General features: G+C 44.5%; 1 protein-coding gene across 2 annotated transcripts in view; it reads right to left on the reverse strand.

Annotated features, from left to right (window-relative positions):
• MALRD1 (MAM and LDL receptor class A domain containing 1) overlaps window positions 1–10,282 on the reverse strand; it is a 442,313-nt gene extending 432,031 nt beyond the window's left edge. For both annotated transcript variants that reach the window (XM_083189314.1, XM_083189313.1), the window contains exon 1: window positions 9,883–10,282. The gene's annotated coding sequence lies outside the window, so the exon portion shown is untranslated. The remainder of the gene's footprint in view (window positions 1–9,882) is intronic.
• Window positions 10,283–11,647: the final 1,365 nt, after the last annotated feature.

Raw genomic sequence — 11,647 nt, forward strand, 5'->3', positions numbered from 1 at the left:
TAATGGAAAGGTTTATCAAGCTTTAATGTGCTTCTGTATGTTCAAAATGTGGTTGTCTGCTAACATTTGTGCTCTTAGTTTATTATAGTTGTTTATTATAGATGGATGATGTTTTCATGAACATATTCTGTTAAGGAGCGTATAAGCCGGAGGTGTAATATGTTCCGGGGAAACGCGTTGAGCTATTTCAACTTATGCTGACTCCATCCACATTTTTGCTGTGACCTGTCCATCCTCTCACCGACGTCCCTCACATCATCTGGATACAAATCTATTTGGGATACCTGCATGATCCCTAATTATTCCAGCCTATAGAGGAAGATCGTCTAATGGGAAGCTTGAGCCCTTGAAATTATAGAGCAACTCAGAACTACTGCACCACCTAAATCTGGACACAATTCTACCAGAAGAATTCGTATGGTAATATACCCAATACAATACGTCAGCTCTGTTTATTTTAACATTACGCAACATTGACTTTTTAACGTCTAACGATTCATCCATTTATGCATTTTATTTTTAATAAGTGTGTTTATATTTATTTTTAGAGAACCGTGTTGTCTAATTATTGGCACAGCCAGCGCTGGCACATTTTTTATTTCATATCTTTTGACTAATTCGGGTCTGACAACCCTGTGCCAGCAGCTGTTGATTGCGCACCACACATCACCTGTATATTGTTTACCAAGGCAGTCCCATTGGGAAGTGTTCCCTCCCTCCGGGACACCTCTCTATGCGCAACTGTGGTGCAGCCCCTAAAAGATGGGCTCTGCACATGCGCAGTACCACTGACGATAGTGGGCATGCGCCGGACCCGGGTCCGTATACCATTCTACGGGTCTGCTCCCGAAGCAGCCCCATATAGGCATGTGCAATACCGAAGAGGCTACAGCGCATGCGCCAGTCCCGCAACGGTGATCAGGATTGGGACAAGTAGGTGGCGGTGGCAGCGGCGAGGACTTGCAGGGACCAGCAGCAGACGCGGCACTGGAGGGGGGGGGGAGTTCGGGGCGCATCGCAGCAGCCCAGCAGCCCCTCTCCTCCACCGCCACTACTAAGGATTACTACATAGAACTGGTTCAGGTATTTTATCATTGAAAAGAGAACAGATCAAACATCATATAACTTCAACGCAATAAAATATTCTGTGATAAATCCATGCTATAAGATTATTTATTTGTTCTAAAGAAAATAGTTATTTTAGGAAATAACAAAGTCAGTGTTTCTCATCAGCGGATAAAAAATAAGTAATTTAAAAATGTCCAGCGCTGTAGAGATAGGTGGTGCATGTATCTTCCCGGAGCCTCCTATCTAGTGACAGCACTCCAGATCCGGCTGATCACAGCTCGCACCAGCAATGTGGATGGGAGTACACGGCTCAGCACTGCCAAACTCTTTCACGGAATGAATTAGAAATCTCAGAAGATAATGGTAAGAAATGCTGTGTTAGGTGAAATTACACTTCGCAGCTGCTTCTCTGCTACACTCACATTTATGCAATCTTAAATCGTTTTCATGTTCAATGGCACAAATCCCAGTTGGGCTTCAGCAAGTTATCTTTTATTACTGGCACTATTGGCAAAGCCAATATTGAGATTGTACAATAAAGGTCAGAAATCAAAAGTTTTCAGATGACATTTTTCAAGCGCATGAGACTACATGATTTTAAAGGGGAATTGTGTTCATTGTTGAATGAATACATACAGTATTGATGACCAGCAGATGGGATGTCAGTGTTCAGAATACTGACACTCGCATCCTGATGGGATACAGTAAGTATACTAACCTTCTCCCTGCCCCCCCAAACCCTAAACCTCACTTTCTGCAGCCTAACCCCCACCCCTACACTCACAACCCAATCCCTCCCTGCAGCCAAACCCCACACAATGTAGCCTACCCCTAACCCCCCTCCTAAGTGCCTTACCCTAAACCTTCCTCCCTGCAGCCTAACCCCCCCCCCCCCTACCTACACTCACACACAACCCAATCCCTCCCTGCAGCCAAACCCCACATAATGCGGCCTAACCCCCCTCCTAAGTGCCATACCCTAAACCTTCCTCCCTGCAGCCTACCCCCCACACTCACACACAACCCAATCCCTCCCTGCTGCCAAACCCCACATAATGTAGCCTAACCCTAAACCTTCGTCCCTTCAACCTAACCCTAACCTTCCACCCCAACCCCTTGCAACCTAACACTAAGTCCCCTGTAGTGCCTAAATATATTCCCCAACCCCCCACCACCACCACCTTCCTGGCCTACTGTTAACCCACCCCATATACTTCCGATTGGGACAGAATTCCGGTGACATCATCGACATCATTGTCCGGGTATTCTGTCTGCCGGCATCCCAACAGCCGGAATGTTAACCGTATCCCTTTTTGAATAACATCCAAATTGGATCTTTCTAACATTTTTGGTCCAGTGAGTTTTTGAAGTCAGACAGGAACAGTTCCCTTTTTATTGTAGGACACTGGATTTAGTATATTTACCCTCCAGCTAGTTGTCATTTTTAAATGTCACGGTTGAAGGTGCTATCCTGTAATGTAGAAATGTCACATCCAATGACGCGGCTACAGTGACAGCCTTATTATTTTATCACCTAGATTTCTTAAAATCTTTATTAGTTGTTACTTACAGTATATCTTGAATACTTATGCGTTTTATTTTTTGAATTAAAATGGTATTTAAGTTTCAAAAAAAGTATACACCAAGGTTCTTGTTGCTAATACCTGTAGTTGTTTTCATGGGTTCGTTAAACTTAAAAATCATACTGTACATTCATGGAATTTTAAATTATACAATGATTGCCAGTAGTATTTCTGTATTCCGCTGATCTCAGGTGACATCCCGTTGCGTAGCATTTCAATAATATAGATTCAGTATACTTTTTGAACATCTTGTGGTTTTTGATATTTTATAAATATAGATTCCAACTGCCAGCTGCATTTATTACTTGTTAAAAGTAGCTCATTTGCAAAAGACATGTTTTAAAAGTTTATTCAAACTTTCCTAAAACAACAAACTGTTACAATATCTCCACATATTGTTAAAAATGGCTGCCTGTTTATATATCCTCAGATAGCCCTACCTTCATTCCATCACCCGATTTCAGGTCACAAGAGGCACAGGATTAATCGCATGATTGTATGCACATTGAATATGGGGAAAAAAGTACTTCAGATGCAATTTATCGCACGGGGAACTTCAAGGGAAATTGCAGCGCGAAATCGCAGTGTATACAATCACTGGCACCATAAGACATTCCTGTTAGCAGATAGGGTACTGAGAAAAATGTGCCCCCCCCCCCCTTTGTGCCTACACATGCGTATATTCACTGATATGTATGCACAGAGCCGCAACATCGGTCCCTGTAGCGAATTCACTGCGGACCAGTTGAAGCTGAATCACTCCAATAGGTTGGATGCATATTAAAATGCTTTACATGTGCTCAAAGTGCCCACGTCAGTTTGCGTACATCACCGATGGTGAGTGTACTACGGATGGGCTGGATCCATTCTACACTTGTGCAGAACTGGTCCTATGAGCTTGAACACACTGCCCTATAAGCTGCAGCCTAATTGACAGACTGATAGCTTTTGGAGGGCGGGCATGGGTAGAGCTGACCAGCTTTACCGAAATTGGGAGCAGTTCCATCTATCAATTTGTGTAAGCTACAGTAAATTTACAAACGGACGAATTTTGGCAGAGTTGTCGTTTTTACAAATTGCAAGCTTGACCGAAATCGGCTATATAAATTAATAGACCATCAATAGAACGCGGCTGCATAAGGCCATAGCAATCAGAAAATTTACTATCAGCGGATTCAGCACCAAATACGAATGGAAAATACAAATACAATTATTTTTTATGCATATTTGATGAAGCATGCACGGCTCGGTAAGATCCGTGCATGCTTCTATGTGTAAAAAAATCTGAACCCCCCTAAAAAAAGAATTGTTGTGAACCCTCCCACAAGTATACCCAGCCCTGGGCTCTTTGAGTCAGTCCTGGCTTCAGAAACACGAGGGACCAGTGAGTCCCACTGTATATCACTGTATATCAAAAAACAACACCGGGCTCTTGAACCATTCTTGGTTCCAAAAATACAGGGGACAAAAGCAGTAGGGGTCCCCCATATTCATGGAATCAGCACTGGGCTCCAACAGCCAGCAGGCTAATGCCCTATCCGGGGGACACTTTTTATACAAGGTCCCCCGACCAAAGCATTATCCCCCTGACTGGTCAGTCCTGGCGAGTACTAGAAACTTTTTCGTATAATACAACTTTCTTTGTAACTCCTTTATAATCCACAATATATATATGCCTGCCAAGACTGTTAATGTCTTCATCACATTAAATCTCTTACTCAAGCAGGCATGCTAAACAATGCTAATGACAAAGGTTAATCATTATGTCATGCACACAAAGGAGATATGTGACTTGTTTTGGTCTCCGCGCATTGAGCTTACAGTAATTAAAATTCAACCAAATTAGTGGCTCCAATTACGAAGATATTGATAATGGACAAGGTATTAAATACGTCACTTGTCAGGAACTTATAATCCAAGGTTATAGGAAGTACCCGACTGAAAGATGGATAGTGCAGAGCAGCACGAAGATTAATGGAGGGGGTGGCAGCAATGGAAGAGGAACAACGGAAAAGGTGTTTAATAAATTACCCTCTTTCCTAATTTAAAGAACTGTTTCTTCTAATGTCTGTAATCGCTGCAATGTTCCAGAAAATCATCCAATCTTCCAATAGTAACTCTACCCCTCTAGTGCCTGGAAAGTTTTAGCCAGTGGGCAAAGAAACCAGGTACAGTGTACATCATAATCTCTTATATCACTTCTGCTTCAAATGTAATCCTGCCAAATTCCATTTGCTTAAGGCCCCCATACACTGGGCCGATTTTGTCCGATTCCGACGAATCGGGCCGTCAAATTGCCGCAAATCTGGTTAGTTTGATGTCCTCTCTGCTGGATCTGCTAGCTTTCCAACCACCCGACCCCGGACCTCTCTCTATGTGGCAGGCCGGGAGGGAAAGTGCACTAGCGGGCCGGTAAGTGATGCGCACAGACCGTGCGATTACCGTGATTACTGCAATTTCTGAAAGGGGAACTGTGGCATAATGTAAACTGGTGGCACAACAGTATGGCACAATGGTAACTGAAGCTACTACTAGGTGGCACAATATGAAATGAGGTGCATGTGTGGCAAAATGTAATATGGGGGCACTACAATGGTAGCATAATGTGAGCTAAATGCACTAGTATGTAGCATATTATAAATTGGGGACACTATGTGGTATGATATAATCAGAGTGTTTCCAAAAAGGGCTCACCCGGTGGGCTCCACAAGCTTGATGCTGGGTAAGGTCCTTTGTGGGTGGTTACAATGGACTCTTTGTCAAGACTAATGGATTGCTATGAGAATTCCTTATTTATGGTAGAAAAGGGCGTGAAAAATGGGGCAGGGAGCGGCCCGAAGTGTAGCACCTCCACGGAAGTCCAGCTCATAGCAATCCATTAGCCTTGACAAAGAGTCCATTGACTCAAAACGCGTTGGCCCAGGATTGCAACCACCTACAAAGAACCTAACCCAGCATCAAGCTTGTGGAGCCCACAGGGTGAGCCCTTTTTGGAAACACTCTGTTTATACCATCCCTGGCTCCACCACTTCCGTTGGGTAAGGAGGGACTCTTTTAATTTGTATGATGTTAATGTTATTTTACCATTTTATATCTTGAATAAATATTTTTAAAGTGTCACCCAGTGCGCTTAAGGTTTCTCACTACCTATTCTACTAGTTCATTGCTTTAGGTGTTTTGGGAAACACAGAGGAGACAACTTAAGCTGCAAGGGAGGTGCGCAGAGAGACTCTAGTTCATCTTTTCTTCTACTATGTGGTATGATACTGTATGACTGGGGTACTTGTGTAACAAAATATAAACTGAGGGCAGTGTGTGCGGCATAATGTGAACGGATGGCATTGTGTAATAATATGACTTGTGGCGTAATATGAACTATGGCATTACATTGTGTCATAATGCACCTGGGGACACTATAAACTAGTAAACTAGAGTACTATTACTGTGCATAATATTTACTATGGCCCAAAGATAAGGAATAAAATAAGAAACCACTGTAGAGAGAGGTGTCTCCTTAGAAGCATGGTGTGTACCACTCCAAATGTTGCTATGAGGGTTACAAAGTTCCCCTGTTTGTGACTAAATATTTAGCTTTATGATCAACTATTTTTCTGACCTCAAAATAGCGGTTTCAGTAGCAGGTAGTTAGGTATATGTTTTAAAACAAAAGATATACATAACTTATGATCAGGCGCTGATATGTTCAACACATGTAGTACTTCTCCGCCGTTTAATATACCAGTGGTACCATGCAGGGGGGGGGGGGGGGAATATTGATATAGTGAAGTACAGTTGAGTACAACAATATTTTAATAAACACAGAACAATTTCTGGTAGGTCACATTCAGATCCTCCAGATATGTAAATGACAATGTAAAATTCAAGTACAACAATAATGTTTAAAAATCCATGTAGGGAGCCTCTTATTGACTCAAAGGTGGATAAATTACTGGATATGTTGGAACTGGTTGCCAGTTCAAATAGCGCATGTGAAACTGTCTGGGTCTCAGATCCCTCACGTCCCTGCACCTCTTTCCTGAGTCAACCAGACGGTACTCCCAGACTCTGACCGACGCGTTTCGACTCCTGCTGGAGTCTTTTTCAAGGTCTCAAGTGGTATATAGTGATATATACCAATTGAGACCTTGAGATCCTACATGGATTTTTAAACATGATCATTTACATATCTGGAGGATCTGAATGTGACCTTCCAGAAATTGTTCTGTGTTTATTAAAATATTGTTGTACTCAACTGTACTTCACTATATCAATATTTCCCCCCCGCATGGTACCACTGGTATATTAAATGGCGGAGAGGCACCACATGTGTTGAACATTACAGCGCCTGATCATAAGTTATGTATATCTTTTGTTTGCACTATTTTCTGTGAGGGGGTAAAAGGAAAACCCTCCATACACAACTAGATAGGCTGCTGTGCGCACTGTTGGGGAGCACCATATTGTATTGTATATATGTTTTAAAACAACTGCTTAAAAAATAAATAAAAACAGAAAGATGCATGCAGTTGTCTGTGTTTTACATTTTTGCTATTTCAACATATATATTGCATAATACTGGAACTGTTCCTATAAATGATTGAGGTCCTTAAAGTTTAAATTCAGCACAACCGAAACCATCTACATTTTTGCAAATCAAGTATCTCCTGGCTGTCTCTAGCATTAACGGGATAGGTGGCAGATAACCAAATAATAAGGATGATTTGACAAGACAGCCTGGGTCAAGAGGACCAGCCTCTGAAAGGTATACTGGGGATAAAACTAGCATTGCTGTTCTCTGTAAGGCAAATAGACAGGAGATTCATGGCACTGAATTCTAATGAGTTATCTTCAGTCTGAAACGGGAAAGATAAAAAGGCAACTCAATCATCAGTGAGAAGTGAAACAACTTTATCCTGCGAGGGGAAAATGAAGAATGGGCGATATCTGTTAATTGAAGTTGAGAGCTAATTAATGCTGTTAATGCTGTTTGTTTAAGGAGAGAGACAAATGAGATTTACCTTTTCATAAATCATTTTGTGTCCAGAGCCCCAAGATTGAAACTAAACAATGAAGGACACTGATATAAACTTTCTATCAGACAAGAGTGAGTCGCTGGGAACTTGAATGGATGATATAAATTCTGTCAGCTGCTATTTTGTTGAGAAAGTACATTGTAAAAATGTTCTAAGTTTTAATTGGATGTTGTCAATATTTTACCGGTCTGAGACAGAAAATACTGTAGCACAGTAAGATCTTTCCTTACATCTTAATAAGTATCGCATGTATATCTTTTCCAATGACACCGTTTAATACACATGGCCTCCTTATATCAATTCAGGAGGTTTTTGGGTGACTATGTAAAACTCAGACAAGACCCCAGACCGCCGGACTGGAAATCAAAATCTGCTGTCCCGAGCTTGTAGTGTCTGGTCCGGGGGGAGTCCCGTCCTGGGGGTGTCTTGTCCAGGGAGGATGCCTGTGATAGCTTTCACCAGGGACATGGGGAAGAGGAGATTACAGCCTCACCGTCTGGTCCGGACTGTCCGGTTTTTGCTACATGTCCAGACCACACAGGGAGGCTTTATTCTCCCTCTCCTCCTCCTCCTCTCCCTGGTGACAGCTTTTACATGAAGCCCCCCCAGACAGGACACCCCTCGACCGGACACCACAAGCTCCGGACTGCAGATTTATTTATTTTTTTACCTATACCTGTTTGTTTATTTTTTAGTTTAAGTAGTGACTTGTTCATCATCCGGTGATACAACCTATTCCCAGGGGCTGGCTGGCAACTTTTAGCCTGGGGGGCAAGTCCAGAGCACCGGGCCATAAGTAACAGCGTATCGTTAAATGGAGGTTTTTCGTATATGTATTAATAAAAAAAAAAAAAAGAATAGGACACCACAGGCTGCTCACCCTGGCTAGTTATGCCAGAACCAGTGGCATTGCTAGCCACTTTGGTACCCTGTGCCAGAAAGGAAATTGGTGCTTGCCCCACAACCACACTTGAAATAGGAGAGTGCGCGCCGAAGGCGCGCGGCAAAATGTAGGAGCGATACTTCATGGGGAAGAGGCGTGGCCCTATAAAAGTACTAATAAAATCGTAATGCCCATAACACATTATACCACACACAGTAATGCCCATTATGTATTATGCCACACAGCGTAATGCCCCTTACACAATATGCCGCACACCATAATGCCCATATGATATTATGACACACATTATGCTCCACGCAATGCCCCGAGTACACCTGCATATGACTACATAATGGCCCAGGGTTACCGACAGTAGTAGCACTGTATATATATATATATATATATATATATATCGCACACAGTTACCGACAGTAGCAGCGCAACTTATACTGTACATAATGTCCACATCAGTTGCTGACAGTAGTAGCACTGCTTAAACGTAACACCCACACCAGTTGCCGACAATAGTAGCGTTGCCTATACATAACAACCGCACCAGTTTCTGACAGTAGTAGTGCTACTTATACGTAACACCCACACCGACACCAGACACAACAACAGTAGTCGACATATGTCCACACCAGTTGCCGACACTAGTAGCACTGATTATACATATGCTCACACCAGTTGCCGACACTAGTAAAGCTGCCTGTACATATGCCCACACCAGTTGACGACACTAGTAGCGCTGATTATACATATGTCCACACCAATTGCCGACGCTAGTAGCGCTGCTTCTACATATGCCCACACCAGTTGCCAACACTAGTAGCGCTGATTATACATATGCCCACAGCAGTTGCCGACACTAGTAGCGCTGCTTGTACATATGCCCACACCAGTTGCTGACACTAGTAGCGCTGCTTGTACATATGTCGGCACCAGTTGCCGACACTAGTAACGCTGCCTGTACATATGTCCACACCAGTTGCCGACACTAGTAAAGCTGCTTGTACATATGTCCACACCAGTTGCCGACACTAGTAGCGCTGCTTGTACAAATGCCCACACCAGTTGCCGACACTAGTCGCGCTGCTTGTACACATGCCCACACCAGTTGCCGACACTAGTAGCGCTGCTTGTACACATGCCCACACCAGTTGCCGACACTAGTAACGCTGCCTGTACATATGTCCACATCATATGCCGACACTAGTAGCGCTGCTTGTACACATGCCCACACCACTTGCCGACACAAGTTGCGCTGCTTGTACACATGCCCACACCAGTTAAAGTACACTCACATTTTACATACCTGGTTCAGGGCACTTCAGGCTGGCAGCTCATCATCTCCTTCACAGTCGTGTAGCTCCGCCCCCTCCGGACGTTAGCCCCGCCCCCTTTTCGATCCCTACAGGGACGCAGACCAGGAGCAGGGAGGGATCCTCTGTGCTGTCCACGCTGCTGCCTGTAATGCAGTGTGATACAGGCGCAGCAGCTGCTGGCAGCCACAGAGGTCTGAGCTCCTCAGAGAGTCCACAGCCACTCTCTGTAGCGGCCTCCTGCACTAGACGTCCTCAGTGCAGGAGGCCGGCGGCCATGTTTCCGAAGACCATTCGGAAACTGGTTAGCCGTGGCTGCAGCAGCAGCCTCAGAAACAAACGGGCGGCCCACACACATTAGATTGAGCGGCCCGGGGGGCACATGGCACCCTGCCCCCCGGCCCAGCCCGCCCCTGCGCTATTCCCAACCATATTGCTCTTAGGTTCCACCGGCCATATGGGACTCAACATGTTTTGTTCATTAAAGTTTGCACTAAAAATTGCTGATTTTATACTCAGCCAACAAGATCCTCCCCCTTTGCCTTTAATCACAGACTCGCATATGTGCTTGTATTGGCTTCTGAGCACTCTCTATCCAATTAATCACCTTTACTGTCCCCACGCACAATTATATCTGTAATGTTCTCGCCTCACGCTGCCGCTGACCTCTGCTTTGTGACTGTCAACTACTGTATCTATAAATTTTTTGCAGAAAAATATTGCGGCATCTGCAGCTGTTAAGGAAAAATAGAAATCAGTACAACCAGTGGCGTAACTATAGCGTTGCAGACCCCGCGATGGCGGGGAGGCGCTGACTAAGTGTGGGCGCCGGGGGTCTGCGGGCACTATTGTTACGTACCCCCTGCACACTGCCTGTACCTGGGCAGTATAAACTGTAAAGCAGGAAGTTCAGTGTCCGGGAACTAAAGCCGGGGGTCTGCAGGCACTATTGTTACGTACCCCCCGCACACTGCCTGTACGTGGGCAGTGTAAACTGTAAAGCAGAAAGTTCAGTGTCCGGGAACTGAAGCGCCGCTGAGAGCGTACACTGTGATGGACGGAGACAGCAGAGGCCGCTGATTGGCTGAGAGAGCGCCTATCTTTTGAATTTTCATACTCTGCCACCACTGTCTGTCCGACTCCGCAGTGTCCGCTAATCTCAGCGCTTCAGTTCCTGACACTGCGGACACCGCACAGGTCCCCCAGCACCCTACCGTTTCCTCCACCGCCGCCGCACCTACTGCGCCCGGGTGCCGACACTTCATGCTCCACAGGTATGGGGTACCGCCCGTGGTGGTGGGGGGCACCAAAATTTTCCCGGCGGGGGGGCGAATTATTTGTTGTTACGCCACTGAGTACAACATATATTGTACTACTAGATTTTACAAGGCATTCCCCATGCCAATCATTCAGCGTCTGCAAGGGATCATAAAACCCTTATTAACCCTTCGGGTGCCAAAATTGCTGTGAGAGATCCTCAAAATATATTTAAATGCCAGCGAGCGACGCTGTGTGAAGTATGAAAGTAAGTATAGTGAAGTATGAAACCACACCGGTTCTGGAAAAAAAACATGAAAGACATTTTTCATGTCGACATTGCCACGCCAATCTTTTTTATGTGTCGACCTTTTAACAAGGTCGACCTAAGGTACGTCGACCCATTATTATGTGTCGACCTATGTACTGTAGACCAATAGTGGTTGGACTATTGACTGTCGACCCATTTGTTGTCAACCTGCCGACCACATCCCAGTAAAT

Source organism: Crinia signifera, chromosome 5, assembly GCF_055691185.1.
Source record: "Crinia signifera chromosome 5, ASM5569118v1, whole genome shotgun sequence".
Taxonomy (NCBI): domain Eukaryota; kingdom Metazoa; phylum Chordata; class Amphibia; order Anura; family Myobatrachidae; genus Crinia; species Crinia signifera.